This window comes from Pinus tabuliformis, chromosome 7, assembly GCF_031772625.1.
Source record: "Pinus tabuliformis cultivar Carrire ecotype Pingquan chromosome 7, CPIR1, whole genome shotgun sequence".
Taxonomy (NCBI): domain Eukaryota; kingdom Viridiplantae; phylum Streptophyta; class Pinopsida; order Pinales; family Pinaceae; genus Pinus; species Pinus tabuliformis.
The window spans coordinates 827,727,155-827,755,134 of record NC_142293.1 but is presented as its reverse complement, the minus strand read 5'-3'; the positions used below and the strand labels follow the sequence as shown (position 1 = coordinate 827,755,134).

At 41.1% G+C, this 27,980-nt stretch overlaps 1 pseudogene; it reads left to right on the top strand.

Moving 5' to 3' along the window:
- On the top strand, positions 1-24,204 carry LOC149250170 (xyloglucan endotransglucosylase protein 1-like; annotated as a pseudogene).
- The last annotated feature ends 3,776 nt before the right edge of the window (positions 24,205-27,980 follow it).

Genomic DNA, 27,980 nt, shown 5'->3' with positions numbered 1-27,980 from the left:
ATGGACACTCCCCTCCTCTTTATTTCATTATTATCCCTAGCAATTCTTGTTGTAACTGTTTCAGCAAATTTCTACAATGGTTTTGACATCACATGGGGCAATGATCATGCTCAAATCTTTGACAATGGAAACCCGTTGCAGCTTACTCTTGACCATGATCATGCTCAAATCTTTGACAATGGAAACTCGTTGCAGCTTACTCTTGACCACACTTCAGGTACATACATTTATTTTTTTGGTAAATCTGTTTTCCATGGTGTACAATCATTCTCTTGTATAGCCATCTTATTTCTTCCTTCCTTTCCCTGATGACAAGTTGTGGGTGTCAATCCAAGCAGGAGTATCTGTTTGCCAAGATTGATATGCAAATCAAGTTTGTACCTGAAAACTCTGCAGGCACAGTCACTACCTATTATATACATTTTATTACTTAACCCAACCTTATCCTATTGAACTACCTTCATTCATTCTGAATGTTATTAAACCACCTACATTCATTCTGAAGATAAGGTGTTTTACTATGGTATGTTAACAGGTCATTATTGTTATGGTACCCTTGCAGCTATCGTCTCAAGGCCCTAAACACGACGAAATTGACTGTGAATTTTTGGCAACCTCTCTGGGGATATCATGCACACTAATATCTTCGCTCAAGGCCTTGGCAGTCATGAGCAGCAATTCTACTTGTGGTTCGACCAAATCTCCGTGCTCTGGACCCCAAATCAAATCATGTATGTATTTTAATTGTTCTGCATTCCTTCATTGGCATCCAATAGAATACAATATAATCTCTCAAACTTACTTAAATACATGTTTGCTATTCAGATTTTCTGTATATGGGACTCCCGTTCGAGTGTTGAAGAACAGGGAGAGAGAGCTGGGTAACAATTTTCATTTTCCGAATAGCCAGCCAATGAGGATATACTGCGGCCTTTGGAATTCAGATGATTGGGCGACCAGAGGTGGCCTCATCAAGACCGACTGGACTAAAGACCCCTTTGCCTCATCCTGCCGCAACTTCAATGTGTTACTTCTTCTTCTGACTTAGTTATATAGGAGATTTTGGACTCGAACCAAGAGAAAAAGCTCCAATGGGTTTGAAACAATTACATGATCTCCGATTATTGTGCAGACACCAAGAGGTTTCCGCAGAGTGCACCTTCATTGATTGATTCACTTGGAGGTGTTAAGGTTTATATAACATGGTTGAAACTGCTCGTATAAACTCCTAATAATTTTGGATTTTTGTTAAAATCAATAAATATAGACAAACGAAAGCTAACCCACAATTGATTTATATCGTATGCATCTCTATCTCTCAACATGGCACATCTTGGAAACCCTATTAACCACAAGGAACACATTTGCAAAATTTGATGAGGAGTTGGTAAATAAGCCTTTGAGGTAATCCATCAAGATAGACTCTTGTGAGCTTTCAAGAATTTGCAAAGGAGTTTAAAATCCTCGCTTCCTTTATGCTTTGATATACTTTTCCATGTTTATTAAGAGTTTATACTTATAAAAATATTGTTGAAGAGATATTTCTTTTGCACACTCAAATAAATGTTGGTTTAGAGAAATGTTTTTCCCAAATTAACTCTTGACATTGCTTACCACTTATGTGTGAATGTATAGGGCAATACAATAGGTTAGTAAGTTATAGATGTGGCTTTGTTTTCTTAAAAGGTGATTCAAATATCATTGAGAATGAAATGAAAGAGCACAATATTTCAAAGAAATAACACAAGATATAGTGTTTAAAGTAAAGCATTAAAATGAAAATGAAATTTTATCAATGATTCAATTGGTGAAAAACAATGCAATGTACATAACAACTAGAATGGTGATAGTTTTTCCTTGAGAAGGGATGTGATGGTTATGTTCATTCATAAAAAGCCCACAACTAGAGTCTTAAATTGTACGTTATAAAAGTGTCATAAGTCCTAAGAGCAAAAACCCTTAGAACCATATTCCTATCATGAACTTAAGATTGAGTGGGAATGTTGAGCTAGACAAATTTGAGTTATCCAAATAAAGGGAAGACTTGTCAAGATCGTCACTTTTCATCTAACACTTTGTTTTGGGTCTTCTTTAGCTTTTTGGAAAGAAAGTTGTCATATTGAATAACTTCCTTGGGTTTTGGGATTAAAATCATGAAAACACATCAAAGGCCCCAAAACACTCATGTGAAGAATTATGACCCAAAGTTTGAGAGTAGTGGGACCATTTATAAGATGATTTTAGATACCCACTTGGATTAGTGCTTTCACCAACAGTAAAACAATCCCCATTGTGTCAAGTTCCTACAATACATGGGGACATTTCAACTAGACCCAGTTCATGGTGAGTTCATGGTGAGGAAGTTGCCCTACTTTGCCAACATGATAGAGTTGTGTGTTCTATGGGTGGGTACTTATTTTTCCAACATGATAAAGTTGTGTGTTCTAGGCACACTCCATGTTCTCCAGATAAGTGCATGCACCCATGTTTTGCTTGATAAGCATCTAAAAGGGTTGAATTAAGTGGAAAAAGAGCTTGTCTACAAATTTCGAACACGCATGAAATTGTGCATTCTTCTTCTTGGAATTTCTCCACATAATCACCAATATCAAACTGTGGAAGGCATACCAAATCAGTTGGAAGAATCTCTTGCATAATGAATCAAACAACAATATCCACTTAAGCTAGGTTTTCTTCATATTTGGGCTCTATGCCTAATCCTTCAGTGGTTGTAGTGGCATCTTGAGGATCATATTTTTGCAAAAGATGCTCTTCGACATCCATATTTTATGAAGGTCAAGAATGAAGGGGTTTCTAAATGAGAATACTTCTAGGATTAATTAGAAACATTTTCATATTTATTGAGTTCTTCATTGGGATTCTTCATCTTTTAACCGAGCTTGAGGACAAAAGGCGTTGTGTTGCAAAACAATAGTAATCAAAGGGCTAGACAAATAGAAGAAGACGAAATGTTGGTCAGGCGGCTCCAAGAGACATTTCAAGATGAAATTTTGAGAGATGGTTATTAGAATCAAGATGGTTCAATACAAAATCTATGGTGTGTAGCATATAATTGCACTAGTCGTAAATCCATAGTTGCAGGGCTAGGCAGGTCGTAGATCCTAGTTTTGGTGAGTCGCAATGTTAGTTTCTATGCTATTGCAAGTTATGAGTGTGATGTACAATTTCAAGCGCAACAATCTCCCTTAAGTCACATTTTCCTGTGCTAGTTGTTGGAGGTTGCAAATGTGATTTACAACCTGAGAGTAGCAGTTCCCCCGTGAGTCACAAATTTAATCTAAAACTTAGTTTCATATTGCTCTGCATTTTAAGACTATGACCTATAACCTCATTGAGATAGTCAGATGCAGTAAACACATCGCACAATTCCTCAATGCGACCTACATTAGAGATGGAAGATGTGATTGGTGGAGCTGGAAGACACGACTTGCCTTGCGATGTGTGACCTATCTGTATCTATTGCATGCAATAAAAACATTGTGCACGTATGATGTGTGACTTCCCATACACATGACATCTCTTTATAAATCACATCACCCTCTCATTTTATTTTGTCCATCCATCAATGTTGAATGAGTCGACCTCTTCCCTAACTGTCAATAGTGATTGTGTACCTGCCTACAATTATTATTCTTATTGGGTATGACGAGTGTTCAATCTCTTTAATGCCCTGACCCTACACAATTACATCCTTGGCATTCAATTCCTCCTATTATTTCTACGCAGGCTCACTTTTCTCACTCACATACATATATGTATTCACTAAATTGTTCATTTTTTGGGCGATGATGTTCTTTCTCAAGGGATTTACTTTGATTATGGCTTGTCTCTTTTGTATTTCCTTGAAACCTTGTCATATAATGGTTGGTTGAACCCCACTAGTTGCACTCATAAAGTCAAAGACAAAGTTCTTTCTTCCCTACCTTATACCCTTCCAAACTATTATCCCAACCTATCAAAAGAATGCAACCTCAACTCACGAATCACATTCATAGTCATTAACAACTATGACCTCTTAATGTGATTTGCACTACCAATATGGACTGTGACTTGCGTTTCTAATGAAAATGTGACCTGCGTTTCAATCTGCGACTAGAGTTGAAGTAAGGATGGAATCATATGCACAAATTATTGCAAATCTGCTATGATAAAAGGGGCGAGAAGCCATTTAAATGACATATTGAAAGATCATTGAAAAGGGTTGCATTGAAGGATACATTAAAAGCAACATTAAAAATCGTGATAAAAGACCATTCATGGGTGCCTTGCAAATGATTTAAAGACCAACATAAAATTGGGTTGAAAGGAAATTTATCAACATATGTAATGAGTGTATGGTTTGAGAGAAATCATCACGTTAGTCATCAATGGGTTAATGAATTTTGTGTGTGGATCTATGAATGGACCAATGAAGTACCGACACGCTTAGTATTCAAAAGGGAAAGGGGAGGTGCTAGTGCCATTGGTAAATGCCGTGGGAACAAATTTAGTACTGGTGTTTGGTCAAATGTTACTTGTTGAGGGCTTAAAGGCGCTTGATAAATAATTTGGAGGACCAATGTTATGGTCGGGGCGAAAAACATATCCCCCATGGAAGTGTAATTTTTGCACAATCTCCCTGAAAATGGATCAAAGTGTTCATAAACTTCTAGATATTAGATTCCATCCTAATGGATTGGCTCAACTCATCTACAACTCAAATTAGGCTCCAAATGAACAATCTAATGGTTGGAAAGGAAACATAACTGGTTGGCCACAATGATTGGAAACAAGCAATCGAATATGTTGCGAGAGGTGCAAGCCTAATATCCTATGATGAAGGTGTAGGATTCAACTTTAGGAGCTTGTCTCTATACATTTAGACTAGTGGTAGATAATGTGGATTTTCGTTGGACATAAAAGGAAATGAATGTGATGGCTGGCAATCTTGCCTTTTGGCAGCAAGTATTGGTGAACACAATGCTCATTTTTTCTATGAAATGTTCTTTCAAGAGAATTTTCTACTAATATAAATGTTAATATGAGGCAAAAGAATTATGTTCTTCCCTCTATTGATGTTGTCGATTTCATTCAACATTTTTTGAGAGAGCACTCCAATTTGTATTGGTCTTTCAAGATCCAGATTCGCTATTTGTTATAACATTGGATAGAGTCCTTTCCTGTGGTCCAGGATGAATCAACTAGTCAAAATCACATATGAAATCAAATGTTACCTGAGGTGATAAATTTATGTGCTTGCTCTCCTTCCTTGGTTGCAAATGAGTTGTAGTATGTTGCTACCTGCACTATGGACAAGTATTGATGTAAACAATCCAAAATAACTCAACCCGCAATTCTCTAATTGGAGGATAATATCTCTCAATGCTAGCTCAAAACATCAAGTTTCCCCTCAGATACTAAGCTCCCTTGGCTATAATGCTCCTCAGTATACACCATGTCAGAGTCATGAGTGCAATCTTGGGGTGATGATGTTATAACTTACAACTCGACAGTTTAAGGCCAAGGACAAAACATTAGTAAGCTCAAGTTTGAGCTAGTCAACCTAAGTCATAGGTTTGGCCTCCAATGTTTGATGGTGCATGTTTCAGTTCAAATTTCATTTGATACAACGAGTGAATCCTAAACAAGAGAGGGTCAAGCAATGGACCATTGTTTCACATATCTCAAGGTATCTGTTACACAAAAATACCGTCATCATGATTATTTACAGTCAGTATGGGTCTATCATCACTTGTACTGTCCTCCTAAGCAAGTCTCAGACCTCAGCTCTTCAAATCAAGCTTTGGAAATGAGAGAAAGACATTAAAAATCAATGTAACTCTGGTTTCGCACTTTCTCTCATGGTCACCTGCGGTCCCGCACCTTCTGTGTACAAAAGCTGCGTACCTACCCGCTCTGTCCCTAACGGTGTAGGTGCGGACCCCTGTGAAAGTCAAAAGGCGCAAGTTTTATCTTAAAAAACTCACTTTGGGTTAATTCTAGAGGTTTCTAGAAGGAATTTTGACGTGGATTGTTCGCTCTGAGGTGGTTCATGCATCCCAAAAGAGAAGGAGCTAATCCCTTGATGAGAGGAGCTATCCCTTTGAAGGAGGGCTTTATCCTTTGAAGGAGAACCTAGTAACCTCCCTCCATTGCACTATAAATACAGGCATTGGGCTGGTTGCTAAAGAGGTTAGAAGCTAAACATTTTTGAGGGTAAATGCTGGTGAAATCAAGACTTCCTAGTTAAGCCTAAAGAGGAGAGATCACATACCTTTTTGGTTTCATTGGGGAGTGAGTGAAACTTGTCAAAGTAGAGGAGACTTGTTGCTGGACCCTGGGAGGAGCTTGTACAGCATCAAGGCAAAGGTTGTAAGGTTCTTCTTCTTTTGAATTAATACAATCAAACTCATTTTTCTCAACAAGTATCTTATGTTATTTGTTTCATGGACTCCTTGACTTTCATGTTAAATATGTTTTATGCAATTGGCTTTTCAGGTGCTATTTAATTTGTTTGCCTTGTTTGTGTTTGCAGATTCGCGAAAAGGAGCTCATTTGGATCGAAGGAGCAAGGGCATCCACAAGCTAGCGTTGGACCTAAGGTAGGCCCTAAAAACACTTGTTTGCTATTGTTTACTAAAGCATATTTAGAGAAAGATAGTGTCTGGTTGGTTTTCTTGTCATTAGGTCTTCTTTAGATTCTAGGAAGGTATATCTTGTCCGCAAGATCGACTTATTCCGTGTGACAAAATGGCGACTCCGCTGGGGACTTGATTGTTTTCCTTGTTTATACTTTGACCTGAGAAACTGTATTTTTGTTTCTGTTTTTGGCTTGATGATTGTGGGATTGGGTGATTTTAGTTAATCTTGAGTTAGTTTTTATTTTTCATAGTTTTGGGAGAAGTACGCACCCTCTGAGTTAAGCACAGTGCGTACCTGTACGCGCTTTTGCTTTGTGCACAGAGCGTGAACGCACTTGTGTAAACAGGTTGCCTGCGTACCCTGTCAAAGTTTTGAGAAATTTTAATTTTTTCTCTTTTTTATCAGTTTAGAATTTGTTTATAGGTTTTAGCCATTGCCCAGACCTGCATGTACCCTGTCAAAAACTTTCCTTGGATTGATTTCGTTAGTGTTAGGGTTTTAGGTGAAATTCCTAGGAGTTTTGCTTGTTGGGTTTGTTTTTCGTTTTGGTTGTGTAGTGGCTCTGAGCTTAGAGGCTGTAGGGACTTGAGATCACCTTAGTGTCTACCAGCCTTCTTATGAGTCTGACCATGTATGAAATCTCCCCTTGTTGAGGAATCCGCTTTGTATTTTCTCATTTCAAAACTTCGAAAAGCTTGTGTTTGAGAGTTTGGATTTTCATTTTCAAAAAGAAAACGAAATTGGTTGTTCTTGACTGATTTGTGATTATGCATGAATTAGTCCTTAGCTTGCATCTAGCTGAGTAAAACATCCTTAAAAAAGACTTTTAGTAGGCTTTGACTTCAAGTAGGTTTTTATAATTTGTAGCTCTCAAAGTTAGTCATTTGCATCGTTTTGAGTGTTTTATTTACAAAATATAAAAAAAAAAAAAAAAAATCTCTTTTGAAAAAGTTTGTTTTTTGTAGTGATTGAATGCTTTGAAATGAAAAAGGGAAATTTTTGTGAAATAACTAGATGTCTCGTTTTGAGTGCTTTGGAAAGGGAAAGCTCTTCTTTTAATTTGTTTAATTGAGAAATATTTGTGTTTACAAAGTATTTGCATTCTCAAACTCTTTCTTAGTTTAGAAGTTCATCGAAGATAAAAAGATTGTTTAGATCATCTTAGGTGCATTTTTAGTGATTTTGAGTCGAGTCTTCGTACCACGAGTTTCATCTCCGCACCTTTGGACTTAAACAAAAACCACTAAAATTAACGCTTAAAGTAAAATTCACCTAGTAACATTTTTATTTCTAGGGCTCTGATACACCAACTTAGCTTAGGCTAGTGTCTTGGAGTAGGAGAGTAATTAACTCTCCAAGACAGTAAAAACAAACAAGTAGTTGTATCTTGTGGTAGGGAAGAAATCCAATTGTTGCATTTATGCTCTGGGAAAGCTCCTCTTAAAGGAGAAGCACGAGATCGTGTCCGAACCAGTGTGGGAATCAATCCTTCCTCATTGGGAACGACGCCAGATATTCACGTATTAAAAACGGTAAACCTCGGATTAACCATTGTCGAGGAGCCTGGGGTCACTTGTTGGTAAACCTTGGATTATGTCAAGGAGCCTTCAAGGGGATTGAGCTTGCTACTCTGCCCTTGCGTGCGTATCGGATCGTAGACTGTTCCCCCAGGTGTATTTGTCTCAGTTGGTAACCTTAGTGGCCATATTCTTTAGGACTCTTCCTGAGGTGACAGTGGTGGGAAGATCCCACTGTACCTGGAGCAGACGTCGGCTAGACTCACTTGGATTTTCTGGGGGGTTCACTTCACTCGAGACGGTTAAGTGGAGGAACTTGTGCCAGTCTATTCATTAAGCAGGTTACCGGGGTAACTGTACTGAACTCTGCGACGTTGGATTTCATCACCAACTAGTGTTTTCAGTCCGTAAAGTTATTGTTTGTGTGTGTTTGATCTCCTAGATTCTTTACGCGTGTGATTCAAATTTGTTTGGTTCTTTAGAGACTTTAAGTGTTTTTCATTGAGATTTTACTTTGTTTGCGTGTGAAGTAGTTAAAAGTCTTTAACTGTGGCTGAATTACCAAGACAGTCCCGTAGACTTCGGGGCCAGTCTCCTGAGATTATAAACGTGGCTGAGTTACTGAGGAAGTCCCGTAGACTTCGGGGCCAACCTCCTGAGGAAGTACCGAGCCAACTTGAAGGCTTAAAAGTCCTCGTAACTCCTAGAGACAGTAGAGTTGGATCACCGGAAGAAGGAGAATCTTCTTTGATAGTACATCCTGATTTTCAAACGCCAGTAGCAGAATATAATCCACAGTCAGTGTCTATCTCCGAAATCGCTGGTAGCTTTTCATCTACTAGTGATATAGGTGAAGAACCCGAAATATCCGAGCCTGAAAGTGAATTTGCTGCTACTCCGACATCGGGGTTTGTTTCTCCAACTTTTAGTGGTCCTGGTTCACCTAGGGTAGAAAGAGTAATCACTCAAGATCTTCCTTCTGGACTTATTTCTATTGAAGAACTTGCTCCGGAAGAAGAAGAAGTAGGCATCCCTATCCCTGAAAATCAACCTGTCATTGAACTAAGGGAGCGTGAATCAATTTTTTACAGTCCACCTAAGTAGTTCTTGGTATCTTTCTTTGACTAATTATTTAGAAAACTCAGGGTTAAGTTTTTCACCACCTCGTGCTCCTTATCACTCAAGACCTAGAGGTTTTTATACTCCTGTAAATATGTCAGGACAGTCGTCCATGTTTACTCAATCGCCTGAATCCTTTTTGTATGGCGGTCCATCTGTTCCCTCTGGGTATCAATCTCTTTCTGGTACTTTTCTGGGAGCATCTCCTCAACCCATTAAGCAAGGGTTATTAACTGGAAGCAATGGTAATAAACCGTTGAGCGTAGAAGACATTCTTATGATGTCAGGTTCTATTCCCAATCCTCAACCTCAAGGTGGCCAGTTACCGCCTGGGGGGCAGCCTCAATTAACGCCTGGGGGGCAACCTCAAGGTACACAATTTGCATCTGGGGGGCAACCTCAAGGACAGTACATACCTACGGGACAGTACATTCCTCAAGGTCAACCCCAGACTCAATATGTACCCTAAGGTCAACCCCAGTATCAATTTATACCTCAAGGTCAACCCCAGTATCAGTATGTGCCTCAAGGGTATCAACCCCAAGGTCAATACTCGAACCAAGGTTTCCAACCACCCCAAGGTCAAACATTTGTTCAAGGAACGGGAAATGTACCTTTCAATTATCAATCCTACCCTCAACCCGGTTATGGTCCTCAATATTCTCAACCAGTTATGGGTCAGTACCCCGGAATGAATATAGTGTGGGATCCATCGCAAACCCAACAGGTGTTGCAGCCAAGTGTATAGTTGTCATCTCAAACTGGACAATCCTTAGTTTCTGGTACATCCCAGCAACCGGTCCAGTCTAACATTCAAACTTCTGTACCTTCGGTAGTTTCTCAACCTGGGCCTAGTACACCTCGTACTCTGCCTCAAACGACTGCTACAACTACCGCTACATCTGTTCAATCTACCCCACCTACTTCTGGAGTATCGACAGCTCCGGTTTCTACTGTTCCTGTATCTACTCCTCAGACATCTTTACCACCGTCTGGATCTACGATTCAGACCTCGGTTCAGATGCCTGTAGGACAACCTGGTTTAAGTACGGTTGTCACAAGTCAACCACAATTCACCTATCAATCGTACCAGGGACAGTACTAATTCAGTCCTGCTGTCCAGCAGCCAGTTTATCAGTGTCAACTGTATCCTGGGTACACTTATCAACAACCTCAACAACCCCAGTACAGTCCGGTTAATCCTGGTTTTCCGAGAGGATACAATATCCCGAACGCGATTCCTATTCCTAGTTATCCTGGATATCCTCCTCCTGGGGCTGGTCTCATGACCCAGAGTTTTAGGGATCCTAATCGGCAGTTACCGTTTATCGCAACTTTGGACTTACCTGACTTGTCGCGCCTAACGAACGATCCCATTAATTATCTTCCGTTTTGGCCGCCAATGTCGAATAAGTTGCCTAGTGATATTCCCAAGTTCAAAGGTAAATCAAGAGAGGACCCGTCGAACCATGTGATGACTTACCACCTCTAGTGTGCGTCTAACTCCATCACAGATGATTCGATCCGTCTTAGACTTTTCCAGCGCACTCTAATTGGTCTCGCGGCCAAGTGGTACATTGAGTTACCGCGAGGCACTTTTTATAATTTTAGTCAGTTAGCTACCTCGTTTTTAACTCATTTCCAGTTGCCAGTCCGATATGACAATGGCACGGAATTGTTAACTTCGCTAAAACAGTCGACATCCACGTACATTTCAGATCATATTCATGAGTGGAGACGTCGACGTCGTTTAGTGAAGGTATTTATTCCGGATCAAATCTTGGACGAGTGGTTTGTAAAATCTTTGTTGCCAAAGATCACTGAAGATGTTGCTAAAGCTGGAGTGGTTACTGAGGAGCAAGTCATTGCTCAAGCACAGTACCTTGACTTGGTCTATACTCAGTCAGGTACGTTACATGAAAAAATCCCCGATCTTCCCAAGTCAAATCAAATCGCTGCAGCTCCTTCGGGATCTCATGCCGCTGATGGTATGATTGGCACAGTTAACACTAAAAGTAAGAATAAATCCTCCAAGAATTCTTCTCCTATTATAACCTTGCCTGATTCCCCAACAGGAGATTCTTCTGCAGAGATTTCTGCCGATATTCACGTTGTAGAGTCATCTACAGCCAAATCAAAATCCGGTGGGAAGAAGAAAGGAAAGAAGAAGAATAAAACGGACAAAAATTCAAAGGAGAAACCTGAAAAGGCGGAATCCAATGACGAAAAACGCAAACCTCGTTATCCTTGTCTCATTTGTGACGATGAACATTTTACAAGAGACTGCCCTCATCGTGCAGAAGTTGCGAAGATTGTCAAGGGTTCCCAAACTCCTGCTGTTTTGAAGGATCCTTTTCCGGCTCAAGACAGCAAGATGATAGGTTCATCCTCGAGTGCCAATGAAGAACCCATACTGATGATGTCCCATGTTAGGATTGCGACTCGATCGCAAGATTATGGTAGTAAGAGTCTTGTTGATGGTAAAGAAGCAGAATCTTCTCAGTCTAATCCATCAACCTCAGCTCCCGGTTCCGATCCACTACAGATCGAGAAAACTAATCCAGACTTGGTAATCAAACCGCCCGCCAAGGGTATACTTCAAAAGTCAGCTTTCAATCCACATGCGAGAGCGGCTCAGAATTATAACATTGTTGAGGATTTAGCTGTATCACCCTCAGCAATGTCGGCTTTGGAAGTGCTGCAATCATGCCCAGCACAACGTAAATTACTTTTGTCGGCTATAGGAGCTGTTGATGTTCGGGACCCAAACCTAATAATTTTTCGATCTAGAAAATAGTACGCCGCGTTTGCCTCATCAAATGGCTTTCCAGATTCCAGTGATAGTAAAAAACAGGCCTATTCATCGGACTATAATTGATGAGGGAGCCTCAACGTGTATTATGTCGATACAGTGTTGGAGATCACTTGGTTCTCCTTCACTAAATCAATCCCCGACGATTCTAAAGGCCTTTGATGGCCGTGGGTTTCATCCTTTCGGCATTCTACAGGATTTGCCTATAGGGGTTGAAGGAAAAACTGTTAGTCTAGATGTGGAGGTGGTTGATGCCCCTCTAGACTACAACCTTCTCTTGGGTCGAAGTTGGTCTTACACTATGACAACGGTCATTTCATCGGTCTTTCGAGTAATAAAGTTTCCACACAATGGAAAGATCATAACAATAGACCAGCTGGCTTACTTTTCATCCGACCCAGCCTCTTCGAAGAGTATTCAGGATGTTGGTAAAACGACTATCCCATATAAGGATGTTGGAGTAGGATTAGTTAAAGATGTTAGTTTACTGGGAACTTTTCCTTTTCCTCCAATCAACGCATCATCTTCATTTGCAACCATTCATATGATTACATCAGACACAATTATTTATGATGATCCTTGGATCGTCCCTTCTGAATCTGAGATAGACTCATTTGGTAATTCCATGCCTTTGAGTCCATATGAAATTGCCTATGAAGCTGTGCAGTCGTTTGCTGACTCGTTTTCAACCAAAAATGACTTAATGAATGTGGTCCGTGAGGAATCACTTTTCACATCAACCTCGGATTTAACTACGTTTTCTGAACTTGTTCACTCTGATGAGAAAATTCGTGAAATCCTATGTGTAGATGATTTACCATGGGAAGATCTCCATCACAGATCTTCGTTTTTACCTGAGGATGATCGTTTTGAAAATGATTTCTCATCAATTTTTACAACTGAATATGTCAAGGAACCTCAGAATCCAATGAAACATCCCGATTCAGAGTTAAATTTGGGAAACATCTCTCGAACTATTCCTATTGACATTTCGGTTAAGCCCGGAATTGTTGAGAACATTCATATAGGTGCCTCGTGTACAGATAACGAAATTCAATTATATAAGGCCCTATTTCAAGAATTCCGCGACGTGTTTGCCTGGTCCTATGAGGAAATGCCAAGAATTGATCCCGCGATTGTTGTTCATGAGATCAAGACTTACCCGGACGCTAAACCCGTCCGGCAACGTTTGCATCAGATTCACCCACGAAAAGCTGTTGCAATTAAAGCAGAAGTTGAAAAACTGTTGAAAGCAGGTTTCATTTATCCGATCCCGTTAACGGATTGGGTATCGAATATCGTTCCGGTTAACAAAAAGCAGGGAACGATAAGAATATGCATCAATTATAGGGACATTAATCGAGCCTGTCCAAAGGACAATTACCCAACTCCCTATATCGATCAAATCATTGATGATTGTGCCGGCAGCGAAATATTTTCCTTTATGGACGGTTTTTCCGGATACAATCAAATCAACATTCTACCTGCCGATCAACCAAAAACGGCTTTCATTTGTCCATGGGGGACATTTGCTTACTGCAAATTTCCTTTTGGGCTTAAGAATACCGGAGCAACTTTTTAAAGGGCGATGTCTTATGCGTTTCATGACATCAAGCACATTGTGCAACCGTATCTCAATGATTTGCCTGCTCATTCTTTACATCGAGCTGATCACCTTGTCCATTTACGAGCAATATTTATGAGGTGTAGGCATTATCGTATTCGGCTGAACCCACACAAATGTGTCTTCTGTATAGAAACGGGTTGATTGCTGGGATTTGTAGTTTCGAAAGCCGGCATTCGCGTTGATCCCTCAAAGGTCGAAGCTATCATCAAATTGCCTCCTCCTTCGAGTCTTCGCCAACTCCAAAGTTTGCAAGGGAAAGCAAACTTTTTACGACGATTCATTCCTAACTACGCCGAGGTTACAAAGGGTTTTACCCGGTTGTTGAAGCAAAACACTCAATTCTATTGGGATGAGATAGCTCAGAAATCTTTTGATGCACTCAAACATGCGTTGACCCATGCACCGTTGTTGAATCCTCCCAACTACAACTAGGATTACTTCTTGTATCTCGCCGCTTCACATTCCACCATTGGAATGGTCTTAGTTCAGGAAGATGAATTCGGAACGGAACATGTGATATATTACCTTAGTCGAATGTTAAATCCAACTGAGCTAAAATACTCACATGTGGAGAAATTGGCATTGGCAGTCGTCCAAGCTGTCCAGCGTTTTCGTCACTACATTCTACTCCGTAAAACTACAGTCATTTAGGATTGCAACCCTATGATCTACATTTTGACCAAGCAATTGCTAGGGGGCAAGTACTCTAAATGGATTGTTATCCTGCAAGAGTTCGACTTGGAATTTGAGAAATCTAAGTCTAAGAAATCTTTAGTTTTTGCGGAGTTAATGTGTGACTTCCCGCGTGCTAACACAGAAACTGTGGCGGAGGAGCCCATTGCGGACGAATCCTTGTTTCTAATCAGCACTTTAGATCCATGGTATGGGGATATCATCGTTTATCTCCAGACCCAATCCTTTCGGCCAGAAATTTCCAGGTCAGAACGTCGGAAAATTCGATTCCAGTCCCAACAATTCAGAATTATTGGAGATACTCTTTATCGCCATGGGGCGGACTCTGTTTTTCGATGTTGCTTAACTCACGAGGAAGCTGAAAGGGTTCTAAATGACTGTCACTCTGGAGCGTGTGGCGGTCATATGTCTGGGTATGCCACAGCCCAAAATATATTGCGCGCTGGCTACTTCTGGCCGTCTTTATTTAAAGATTGTATTACGGCGGTCCGAAAATGCCACAATTGCCAGATTTTTTATCGTAAGATGCGCGCTCCACCTGCTCCTCTCCACCCTATAATTGCCGTTGGTCCTTTTGCCAAATGGGGTATCGATTTTATTACATGTAACCCTCACTCGGCCGGGAGGCATGCGTATATCATCCTTGCAGTAGATTATTTTACTAAATGGGCCGAGGCGATGCCTACATTCGAGGCAGACGGCAAAACAGCTGCAATTTTCTTGTTCAATCATATAATTGCTAGGTTTGGTGTCCCGCAAGCGATAATCACTGATCATGGGCGTCATTTTCGAAACGTTATGATGACCGAACTTACAGGCCAGCTTGGTTTACGTCACGATAGTTCAACCCCTTATTATCCACAAGCGAATGGTCTGGTTGAGTCCATCAACAAAGTTTTAGTTATCATGATCCGACGAATCATTGGGATTCATCGGTTGAATTGGCACAACATGCTATTTTCAGCGCTTTGGGCGTACCGAACTTCAGTAAAAACATCAAAAGGGTTCACTCATTTCCAACTAGTCTATGGTTTGGAAGCCGTGTTACCCATTGAATGCGAAATCCCGTCACTGCAAATGGCCATCGAGTTACTTCCAGCCACTTCCGAAGAGGAAAAGCGTTTGTTATACTTGGCTCAATTAAATGAGAATTGACGTGATGCTACATTGGCGATCGAGACTCACGCAAAACGGATTAAAGCTCAGTATGATCGAAATGTGACCCCTCGAAATTTTTCGGAAGGAGATCTAGTCTTAGTTTATGATCAAGCTAATGATAAATTAGGCGCTGGAAAATTCGTTCCTATGTGGCATGGTCCCTATGTTGTCAAGCGAAAGCTAGCCAAAGGGGCTTATGAATTGGTAGACTTTGATGGGGACTCTTTGGGTAAACCCAGAAATGGCCTTTACTTGAAGAGGTATTATGCTTAAAAGAATGGGTATGGAGATTTTTAGTTAGGATAGTTTTTCTTTCTAGCTGGTGTGTTTTAGTTTAAACAGTGTGCTTAGCTTAGAGAGTGTTTTTCGTCATTATTCCTGCTTATCTTGGTTTTACTCTTGATATTGCAGATTCGATGCCTCTCCAAACATACATTGGTTTCGCTGATGGTGCTTGTCGTAATACACGGAACATCTCTTCCGCAGCTTGGGTTATCTATTCGCCCTCTGACGAGTTAGTATCTATGCATGGGGTAAGCCTCGGTCAAACAACGAACAACATTGCCGAGTACAGTGCAGTGATTGAGTTATTGTCTGAATCTATTTCATTTGGGATTCGAAGTTTGATAGTGAGTTTAGATTCTGAACTCGTTGTATTACAACTTAATAGGGTGTATGCCATTAGAAATCCAGTGTTGTTAAGATTATTTTTGAGAGTGCATCTCTTGGAACGTGAGTTTGATTACATTGAATATCAGCATATTCCAAGGTCTTTAAATACATTAGCAGATGCAATTGCTTCTCGAATGTTAAATAGACATTTGCAATAATCATACATGTGAATTTAAAATCATTCCATAACATGATTTACAAGATAAGCCGGTAATAGTGATATATATATATATATATATATATATATATAGGAGTGTGTCAAAAAATACATCGTCCTCGATCATAGGTTGAAAAACACCTTATGATCGGCAAAAATGATAAGTACAAAAAACAAAATGTCACATGTGCCCACAATAGGCGATCATCCTATCACTGGTGATGATCTCTATAAGAAACCACTGCACGGGCCACCTTGCAAAGGAACCTCCTAAAAGGTCCCGGGACTCCAATCACATAGCGCTGAAGTCGACGAGGAATGTCGTCTATAGTGGTCTCAGGAATATATCCTCTCAAGCGCTCGAGATGACCCTCCAACTCGGCCAAAACCTCTGTTGATTCGTCCTGTGGGGCTAGCGCGGGTGCAACTGGTTGCCTCCTCTCGAAAGGCCGGAGAGCGGCTGGTCGCTGTGGACCCACATCTGCATTTGAAATTTTTACTATCAGTTTTGAGACGATGGAAAAATAACAAAAAAAAATTAAAAGAGGAAAAAGTTGAAAAGGATTTTACCTGACTCGTCCCACTGCTCTCCTGGTGGAAGATCCATGTCTGGGTCACCACGAAAATCTATCCCAGCATAAGGGAAGTCCTGAATGGAAAAGACCTGGTTTTCCAACCATTGGAAATACTCAGGTTTGAACCGAGCAACCTCTCTCCTCTCGTCCGGGTGACGGGCCATGACTGCGACCCATCGCATCAGTTTGGGCTCTCGAGGAAGCCCAACTCCAACAGTAAGGTGTTGTGGGATCAGCATAGGAACCCTCTCCAGGGCAAAACTCATGACCAAAGCCCCATAACCAAAGGTCTTTAGTCGTCCGTTCTTGGCCCTGGTCAGTTGGCCTTTCACATTGGCCAACACGGCATCGCACCAGTTGAAGATGGTGCCTCGAAAGCAATCAACTGCCATACGCATCTGGGATCCAGTGGCAATATGTAATGCGGCAGCTCCGCAAAGTCTGGTGACAGTAAACGCAATCACCATGAGTTCAGGACGGGATATGGTCTTTATGTCTATCCCTTTGTCTCTAGCCTGGCTGTTGCAGTACTCTAGCCGGAGGCTATTGACAGACTGGCCACCTGGCCTAGTCCCGTGCAGAGTCAAGTCTTCGCCTCTCTTAGGCAAACCAGTCAAGAAATATATGTCCGCCGGCTCGATTTCGAGCTGGTGGCCGCCAATGAAGAAGCACTGGTCCTGTATGCTCCATCTGTCAACCAGCCACTGTAAGAAATCCACCTGAGCCCTCATGCCAGGAATGGCCCAGAATTTGTACAGTCCGCACGCCCTCAAAGCATCAAGTGAAGGCTGATGATTCCATGCGGCAGCATCCACGTCCTCATGCTCTCGTTCACGCCAATCTAGCATGATGTACTCTCTGCATCAAGTATAAAGATTAATTAAATTGCTAGAAAATATTTTGATTGGTCCATTTTTGAGAATATTTGGGTTCAAAACCCTTGCGGCGGGGTATGCATCCTCCGGGTTAGACACAGTGCGTGGGACCGCAATTTGTCTACACGGAAGGTGCGGACCCCGAGCTTTTTCCCAATGGAGAAAAAGTCTGGGTCCGTGGGTCCGCAATGGTAAACCTGCGGGCCCCCGCGCGGGTTTTGCGCCTAAAAACCCTCCCAAAAATAAAATGAAGGACTAAAAAAAAAAACTAAACGGTTGAAAATGAAGAGTAGGATGATGTGGATTACCTGGAGAAGACGGCACTCAATTCCGACGGTTGGATTTTCCGCAATCTTCACAGGAAGTTTTCTAAGCAAAAGCACTATTTTCTCACCCAAACTCAAACGGTAAAAATGAATCGACAAAGGCCCTTTTTATAAGTTTTTTGAGTAAATAAATCACAAATTTGTTTATGTTTCACTTTGAAAAGGTATTTTGCGACGTTTTTATCCATTTCAAACAGGTATGAGTAATGTTTGTGTTTTTGTGCAGAATAAAGGATTATTCAGGCGAAATCTACCATTTTCGACAGAAAAACATGTAGAGTCATCTTTAAGCTCTTTTCTGACTCCTAAAACATGAAAATATTGCCGAGTGTTTCTTTTAAACTCGTTAAAACGGAATTAAAAGACGGTCCCCTTACAGCTCTTTTCCGACCGTAAAAACATGAAAAGATTGCCGGATTTTTGTCGTTTCAAATTCGATACTGGTTATAAAACGACATGTCATTGATCACTTTTTTACTTTTTCGGGTCAACGGCACTAATGACGAAAAGTACTCCTTGGTCGTAAAAGATCAAGCGGTTCTCTCAAGTATTATTTTATACTTTTTCGGGCTTGAGAGACACAAATTTATGAAAAAGGTCAACCCTGGAGTCTTCTTAAGTTTTTTCAGACTCTCTAAAATTGAAAAACGCCGAGTTTCTCCTATACTGGACTCGTTAAAATTTCACAGTAAAGGACTTGTTCAATTACAAACAGGAACGAACCACTCCTTCTTAGGGTTCGAATTTAAACTAAGTTGGACTCATCCGAAGGATGAGCTTATAATCAAGCAAATGTTATCCTCCTCAAGCTTGTCAAAAATAAAGAGGTACTTGCCAGAAATGGTGGGGGAAAAGAGAGAAAAATGAGCCTGTTTGTCATACTTTGTAACCACTCTTGAACACGACACTTTTATTCACCTGGGTTGGGAAATCCTTTACCTAACAGTTGATCAAACCACATTGAAAGTCTTCAGCCGGTTTCTGGGTATTAACTTTGTGTCAATTGTCACCAAACCATCTGTTGTGTAGTTATGTGTTCAAGAGGTCACTGCCAATAAGCCATTCATTTGCAAAATATCTGTCATCCATCTTGACCATCCCTGAGTCAGTTCTTGCAACTAAATTTCTTCAACTTGATCTATGATTTCGTGTTGTGGGCTTGCCTACGACGGATCGCTTTCTATCGACATCAACTCATTATCTAGAAAGATGATCTAGGAATCGTCAGTACCTTGAGATCTGCATGCAGCAATGGCAGGTTTCTCGCCTTTGACGACAGTTTACATCATTGACTTTCGATCAGAGGATTCCCTGACATGCTCGACATCAACACATTTATTCGCATCTCATGGATTGTACTGGGTACTTTGAGAGCCATTGACATCACTGGTGGTTTCTCTCACACTTGTTAACGGTTTACATCATTGACTGGTAATCAAGTGGTTTCTACCATGTTCGACATCAACACATTCATTCGCATGGATAGAATCGTACTGTTTCAGGAAGTAGAAATGAAGACCCTGGATCTAGTTTCCACGATCCAGGCTGCGAGGAATTTTGTATTCATTATATAATGGACTATTCATAAATAGATGGCTGCATCCATACTGTGTCCACATGAGTCTATACTTGTGATGTTTTACAAGATCATTCCTGTATCAGAGCAGTAGTTAATTTTTTCTAGTCAGTTTTGATCTGAGCATGGGAATGCCTACCTCAGCGATGATATGATCTCATATATATATTTTGCATTGAATGTTTTTACAGGTTCCAACCGGGTTCTCCACAAGATGATCCTCGAAATGATAAAGTACTTCACTCTTCCTAAATGATAAGAAATCCTCATCTACTACAGACTTCGCACTTTAGGGGGAAATCTGTTACACAAAAATATTGTCATCATGATTATTTACAGTCAGTATGGGTCTATCATCACTTGTACTATCCTCCTAAGCAAGTCTCAGACCTCAGCTCTTCAAATCAAGCTTTGGAAATGAGAAAAAGACATTAAAAATCAATGTAACTCTGGTTCCGCACTTTCTCTCATGGTCACCTGCGGTCCCGCACCTTCTGTGTACAAAAGCTGCGTACCTACCCGCTCTGTCCCTAACGGTGTAGGTGCGGACCCCTGTGAAAGTCAAAAGGCGCAAGTTTTATCTTAAAAAACTCACTTTGGGTTAATTCTAGAGGTTTCTAGAAGGAATTTTGACATGGATTGTTCGCTCTGAGGTGGTTCATGCATCCCAAAAGAGAAGGAGCTAATCCCTTGATGAGAGGAGCTATCCCTTTGAAGGAGGGCTTTATCCCTTTGAAGGAGGACCTAGTAACCTCCCTCCATTGCACTATAAATACAGGCATTGGGTTGGTTGCTAAAGAGGTTAGAAGCTGAACATTTTTGAGGGTAAATGTTGGTGAAATCAAGACTTCCTAGTTAAGCCTAAAGAGGAGAGATCACATACCTTTTTGGTTTCATTGGGGAGTGAGTGAAACTTGTCAAAGTAGAGGAGAATTCTTGCTGGACCCTGGGAGGAGCTTGTACAACGTCAAGGCAAAGGTTGTAAGGTTCTTCTTCTTTTGAATTAATACAATCAAACTCATTTTTCTCAACAAGTATCTAATGTTATTTGTTTCATGGACTCCTTGACTTTCATGTTAAATATGTTTTATGCAATTGGCTTTTCAGGTGCTATTTAATTTGTTTGCCTTGTTTGTGTTTGCAGATTCGCGAAAAGGAGCTAATTTGGATCGAAGGAGTGAGGGCATCCACAAGCTAGCGTTGGACCTAAGGTAGGCCCTAAAACACTTGTTTGCTATTGTTTACTAAAGCATATTTAGAGAAAGATAGTGTCTGGTTGGTTTGCTTGTCATTAGGTCTTCTTTAGATTCTAGGAAGGTCTATCTTGTCCGCAAGATCGACTTATTCCGTGTGACAGTATCATTCTAATAAAATGGATAACATGTGACATAACTAAATGAGCCAAGCAAAACTTGAAAGAAGATTTTTAACCATCCAAGGAGGCAGCATGAAAATGTACATTCAACACAACAAATTAACATCAAAACTTTGTTTATCGGCTCATGCAAGCCTCCTTGGCTTTGAAACAACATTGGCAACATGTACTTTAGGGTTTCCAAGAACCATCTTTATTCTCCTCATAATTTTTCTTCTATCATAATGTAAATATTTCTCACCATAATACCAGTAGCTATGAGTAGATTGATTTGAGCATGTAATAGTCATTAGACATGGGAGAGTCATGAGGAGCATCAAGAGTCATGAGGGTAGGTGAAAGGTCACTGGAGGTGAACAATCACCTTATTTCTAAATAATATAGTACCCTCATGCCTCATTTGTATGGGATTTTAGCACTTGAGCTAGGACTAGCACTCGATAGTTGATTTCTGCTTAAGAACCTAGAGGCACTCAACTCTTGGCAGCAAGTAGGGTGAGTTATGGTGAGGCTAGGGTTTTCCTTTGGAAGATGGTATGAGCAGCCCATGTTCCACTATTGGGACTGATGGTTTGCAAGATGCGTGCTTGTATTTGCAGCAACATTATTAAGAATTTCTTCACTCCTTGCATTGATTCCTATGCTTCTTCATTATGTTTGTATTGCTTGTCCAATATCTCCATTGTGTTTGTATGTGGGTTTTCATGTGGGTGATATGTTAATGAACTCATTCGTATCTTATGGATTGCATGTTTGCTTTGAATCTTTTCTTTCTTATTCCACATAACATTGGTAACTTATTATGAGTATATTTGCAGTTAACCTCTGGCACCTTCCTATTCATGTATGTCTGAGATGGTTTTAACTCACTAATCCTTCTTGTGGCATGCTTCTTGTTGTTGTTTTTTTGTTACATTCTTGTATGTCATTCTACATGTTATCAATCATGGGTTGACCTCATTCCTACTATTCGGGCATTTCTTTCTTTCCCTCACTCTAACATCCTCACATTTGGCAGCTAAGAGAAAAACCTACATGGTGGTAGCTGGACCCACATACTAGATGTGGCTCCTATCCCAAACAGTGTGAGGTATGGGACTTCACACCAAGGAGACCCCCTAGATATTGGCAAGACATTTTCCCCCGTCAACAAGACTCTTCAACTTGGTATCCATGATTTCATCCATTGTAGCTTTCTCAATGCAATTTGGATTGAGCTATGTAATTTCCAAGTACTTTGCAACCTCCAAGATGTCCAATATAGGACACAATATTGATGTAGCAAATACATATTAAAGGTCACATGTAAGTCAAGGAAGGGTGGAAGATTTAATTAAAAACTATTTTCACCCATGACCTTGGTGATGGTGTGAGGCCCATATCAAAATGGTATGAGTTTCATGTGGAGGCCTATAAGTTTGTGATTTTATAAGTGTAGCCAAACTTGTCACCATCTTAAAACTTGTGTGGAACCTAATGTTAATCATATTTCTAATTGTACATAACGTCAAATTTTTATAGCATATCGTGAACTTATTATAGGATTTCCTAGATCTATTCAAGAATATTATCTCACTGTATACCTCATTTTGAGCATGGGATAATGATTCCTTGCACTAAGGTAATTGGAGAAGGTACATTAGCTAGAGCTAATTAGAGGAAACCTAGGCACCCCTAGAAAGGATTGTGGCAATAGAACTATAAAGAGTTATGCTGTAGTTGTTTTGAACATAAGGAAGGCTTTCATCCCATGTATGTAGATTCTTGGAGTTAAACATTTTTTCATGTTGGCTACTTCTATCTATCCATTGGTTCAAGGATTAACAATGATGGATTTTGTCAATACCTACGATGGAATAAAGTTTGGACCAAAAGATAATTATGAATATTTTTCTCTAATAAAAATAATATCTTTTGGCTATAAGGAGATTGGCAATGGCTTCCATTGCGAACACGCATCTTGCAGGGCACTAAAATTTCCATCTTAGAACACTAATCAATAAGGAAAGTTGAGGTAAAAAATAGGCCTTAAAACATAAAATGTACTAACAAAATCAACTTTAAAAGAACCAACAAAACTCAAGATGATGATGTCATCCCTAGGGGTAGATATTTTTGGAGGGAAAGGAATAACACTAATATTTTATTGTATTTTCAATGTATCTCCTTATAGGTTTACTCAAATGTCAAGTATCGACACCCATTGGATGCATCAAATGAGTACCCACTCCACATATATTTGAGTAGACAACGATTAAAAAGATGAAAATACATAATAATAAAAATCTATTTCTTGAATGAAACCCATTTTTTCATGCATTCTCATTTTATTTCGATGTGGGTCTACTCAAAAGTATGCAGAGTGGGTACTCATTGGATGTGGAATTAAAATTTGCATCCAATGGGTGCCTACAATTGACAGTTGAGTAAACTATAAGGAGATAAAGTGAAAATACAGTTAAAAGACTAATTTTCTTTATTTTCCTTTAAAAATCCATAACTCTTGTCAAATGATAATAGGTTGAGTGGTCTCTAGTGGATTTAATCCTCCCTCCACCCGGGTTTTATTCTTCGGAGACATGTTAGACTGTGTGGGAAAAAATTGAACATGTTCAAAATCATGACATGTAATTCCTATAAGATCGAAGAGGCAAGAAAATTTGAATATCTTGATACTGAGGTGAATAGCTGCATCTATTGTGATTTTGATCTTGGGTTTTTCCTAGAACAATCCTTTGAAGTTACTGATTCACCAATTACCATTAAAAAAATTATAGCTCTTATTTATTATTTTCATTATTTATTATTTTGCTTAAGAGGTCTATTTTAAACCTCAAAATTTATCTAATGTGACCTTGAGAAGTGCACGGAGATGATGGTGAGGTCTGGCTTCGATCCTGGTCCCCTAGGGCCAGGGCCTAGGTAGCATAGGGTTTCTGCAAACTGACAAGCAGGTACAGGTAGACGCGACGCTGGCATCCACAGAGGGAGACGGGTGCAACAGTGGTCAAGCGGTGTGGGGCGCGCGGGTCAAAGGGTTATCCCCTCAGGCGGGCGGGTTATTGCCAAAGGAAGATTGATCGAGCGGTTTATTCCAATAACCCGTGACTTTTACCTCGGAACTGACCCGGTCTAGCATTTTGTATGCGTTTTTTCGGTTGTGCAGGCGGTTTTACTGCTGGCTTTCTCGGGTGTCGGTTGGAAGTTTTTTACCACTTTCCGGATCTCTAGGGTTTTACAATGGTTATTGCTAGTGAGTCGGTGGAACTTGACCCTTCGCCGGAGGATGTGCTTACAGTGTGGGGGAAGGATTTAAGCGAGCAGAACATTAGAGAGCTGGTTGAAAAGCTCGAAGGGAATGGAGCTGGTGCGGTTTTGACGGCTGGTACTAGGGCTGCAGATTTTGCAAAGGGGCTGTTGGAGGAAAGCTGGGATTTATCGAGCATTTTAGGCGTTGATGGCAGGAGAAAGGAGAAGGAGCTCTCACTGCCGGTTTTGAGCTCGTGGAGAGACAAATGTTTCGCTGGGCCGTCTGGTAAGTTATCATCTCCAGCCAAGATCTTTTGTCCTTCCGGAGGATTAGAAGACATAATTAATTCAGTCCAAAACAGAGGGGTGTGGAGATCGGTAGGTGGTTTAAACGTCACAGGGAAGGAGGTCGGGAGTGGAGCTCTTCCATCCGCTGCAAGAAAGGGGCTTTTTCCAGAGAACCCTCCTTTGGGAATCGGTGAGTCGGCAGGATTGCTACCCGGAGAAGGCGGTCAAGCTTCACAAGGAACGGTTCCGACTTCACCGACAGTAGGGTCGGTGCATGGAAAGGTCTTTCCGGAGTTTGAAAGGGTAGGCAGCCCAGTTGAGGGTTTGGTCGATACCCCACCATCGGATGAGGATGTGCAGGTTACCAGGCCGGTTTTCGGGTCTCAAAGGGACGACCTACATGACCCAGAGCCCGGGGACCAGAATGGATACTCGGAGGTGACAAGAGTTGGGGAGAAAAGAAAGAAAGCAAAGCCCTTAAAGACTAAGACTTTCTCAGAACTTGTTCTTGATATGGATATGCATGTGGATGGCGTCCTTGAGATCGCAGAAGTTACTCTGGTGGGCAGAATCAGGGGGCGGCCCGTCTCCGGCAAAGATCTTAGACAATGGGCATCGAGTCAGTGGGAAAATTCCCCAGCGGCCTCATGCAAGATAAACTCTCTGGTCAAAGGTTGGTTTATGGCCCGTTTCAGCAGTAAAGAGGCCATGGAATGGGTTGAAGGGAAAATTTGGGAATTTGGGAACAGACCGGTTTTCTTTAAGAGATGGACGCCGCTTTTCGATGCAGCAAAAGAGAAGGTTGATGAGTTTCCCGTCTGGGTAAGGGCGCCGAGTCTCCCTCCATATCTCTGGGCGGACTCTGTTTTCAAGTCTATTGGAAACCTATTGGGAACATATCTGGACGCAGATAGATCGTATCTTGAAACTTTTGAAATGGGGGTGGCGAGGATCCTGGTGAGGTTAAACCCCAAGGAGGGACTGGCAAAATCCATCACTCTGAGATATAGGGATTTCGTGGTTGAGCAACCATTGGATTATGAACTTCTCCCGTTTCGTTGTCATCGCTGCCATGAATATGGGCACCTGGCAAGGGATTGCCCGCTGGGTAGGAGGAAGAGGAGGACCTATAGAGATGAAAAGGAATGGGAAAGGAGCAGCAGGCGGGTCGGGAGCGAGCAGGAGAAGGTCATTCCAGATGGAAAGCCTGTGGAGGAGCAATTGTAGCAACCTATGGAAGGGGAGCTCAAGGACGACGGAGATGCGAGGATCTTGACTGAGGATCAACCAACTTTGGACCCCTCTCCTTCGGCTCCAGTCGCGGTCACAGCGGAAGATCATCCGGGTATGCTTTCCCCTCATCATACCTCTGTCTCTTGTTCTGAATCTGTTGAAGGGGGGGTTTCTAAGCTAGAAACTGTTAAGTCTGATATGCAAAATATTGAAAATATCACGTCTGATCTTCCATCCTTAAATCTGAACTGTGAGGACTTCCCCCCTTTGGGTTCCGGTGTTGGAACCTCTTCTGGTGGCTGTCAATATAATCTTAGATCTCATAGTAAAAAACCGGGGTGCTCGAAGGAGCTTTTGGATCCCGTTGGGGGTTTGGGCACTGAAATTCCAAAATCCTGCCCAAAAAAGGGCAGAGGAAGAAAATCCATGTTTTCAAAATCTCAAGCAAAAGCCGTTTGTGATGTAGCAGATGGGAAACAGATGACAATTACCGGGGCGCTTAGAGCAGCAAAACCCCCAGAGTCTGTTATTAAATGATCTATCTTTCATGGAACTGCAGGGGGTTAGCTAGTAAACCCAAAAAACTAGCTCTAAAAGACCTTATTGCTCGAAATAATCCGGACATGGTCTTCCTTCAAGAAACTCTGGGAAAAGGTTCGGATGTTGAGTCCTCCTTGGGCTCTCTTTTTCCAGGTTGGGTATTCATAGCTGCCGATGCTAGTGGACACTCAGGAGGACTAGCATTGGGCTTTAAAATGGGAAGACTGAAGGTTTTAAGCTCCTGGGGGTTACCAAATGTGCTGGGGGTGGAGGTGGTATCCCCTGATTTCGATATTCCTCTGTTGTTTGTAAATGTCTACGGTCCTTGTCAGGGTCGGGTCTCTTTCTGGAACAACCTTCTCGAAAAAGACTTGTTAAAAGACAAAAATCTTATCATTGGGGGAGACCTAAATTTCTCGATGGGAATTGCTGAAGCCTGGGGGCCTCTTGCAAGGGAGGATCCTATGACTGACTTTTTCTCAAATATCCTTCTCACTCATCATCTGATTGATGTAAACATCATTAAAGCAAAGCCTACTTGGAGAAATAGAAGAACGGGGGAGGACAGAATTGCGAAAAGACTTGATCGTTTCCTTATAAATGAAAGATTGGCCTCTGGTATTCCTCTGTTCCGTCAATGTGTGGGTGATGGGGGAAACTCAGACCACTTTCCTATCTTTCTGGAGATCTCCAAGCCTCCCTCAAAACCTGCGGCGCCTTTCAAATTCAATGCTTCTTGGCTTCAGGAGGAATCTTACATCAAGCTCTTTAATGAGACCTGGAGACATACAAGCCCGGAGCATTCGGTGAATAAAGCTGGTCGTTTCTTGGAGAATCTCAAAAGACTAAAAAAAGCAACTATTGAATGGGTAGCAGCGAAGAGGAAAGAACAAGTGGAAGATTTAGTGAGTATTGATGAGGCACTGGGGGCTCTTGAAGATCCTGCAAACGATTCTTATTCATCTCAGGAGTCGAAAGAAAGAATTCTGGCTCTGGAAAAGAGAAGGGCGAAGATCCTTTTGGATAGAGAAGAGGAGTGGAGATTAAAAAGTAGGGCTATTTGGTTAAAAGCAGGGGATGAAAATACAAAATTCTTCCATAACTTTGCAAAAGGGAGGAGGAATGCAAACACTATATGGAAGCTAAGGGATGCTGAAGGCAGGGAGGCTTCATCCTTTGAGGACCTGTCCTCTATGGGGAAATCTCATTTTCAATCTCTTTTCTCGGATCCGGGGGACATCATTTTGCCCAAAATTATTAGAACTGCTCAGGCTTTCCCTCGCTTTGTGGATGAGGAAGAAGCGGATGATCTTTTCAGAGAAGTGACAAAGGAAGAAGTAGAACATGTAATAAAGTCTATGCCTAAAGACAAAAGTCCAGGACCCGATGGATGGACCATAGAACTTTTTGCACATTTCTTTGAATCCATTGGGGCTGAGCTTACTGAAGTAGTTGAAGAATCTAGAGTTAAAGGGGAAATCTATGGTCCTTTCAATGCAACCTTCATTGCACTTATCCCTAAAAAAGAAGACCCTGGCTCTTTTGA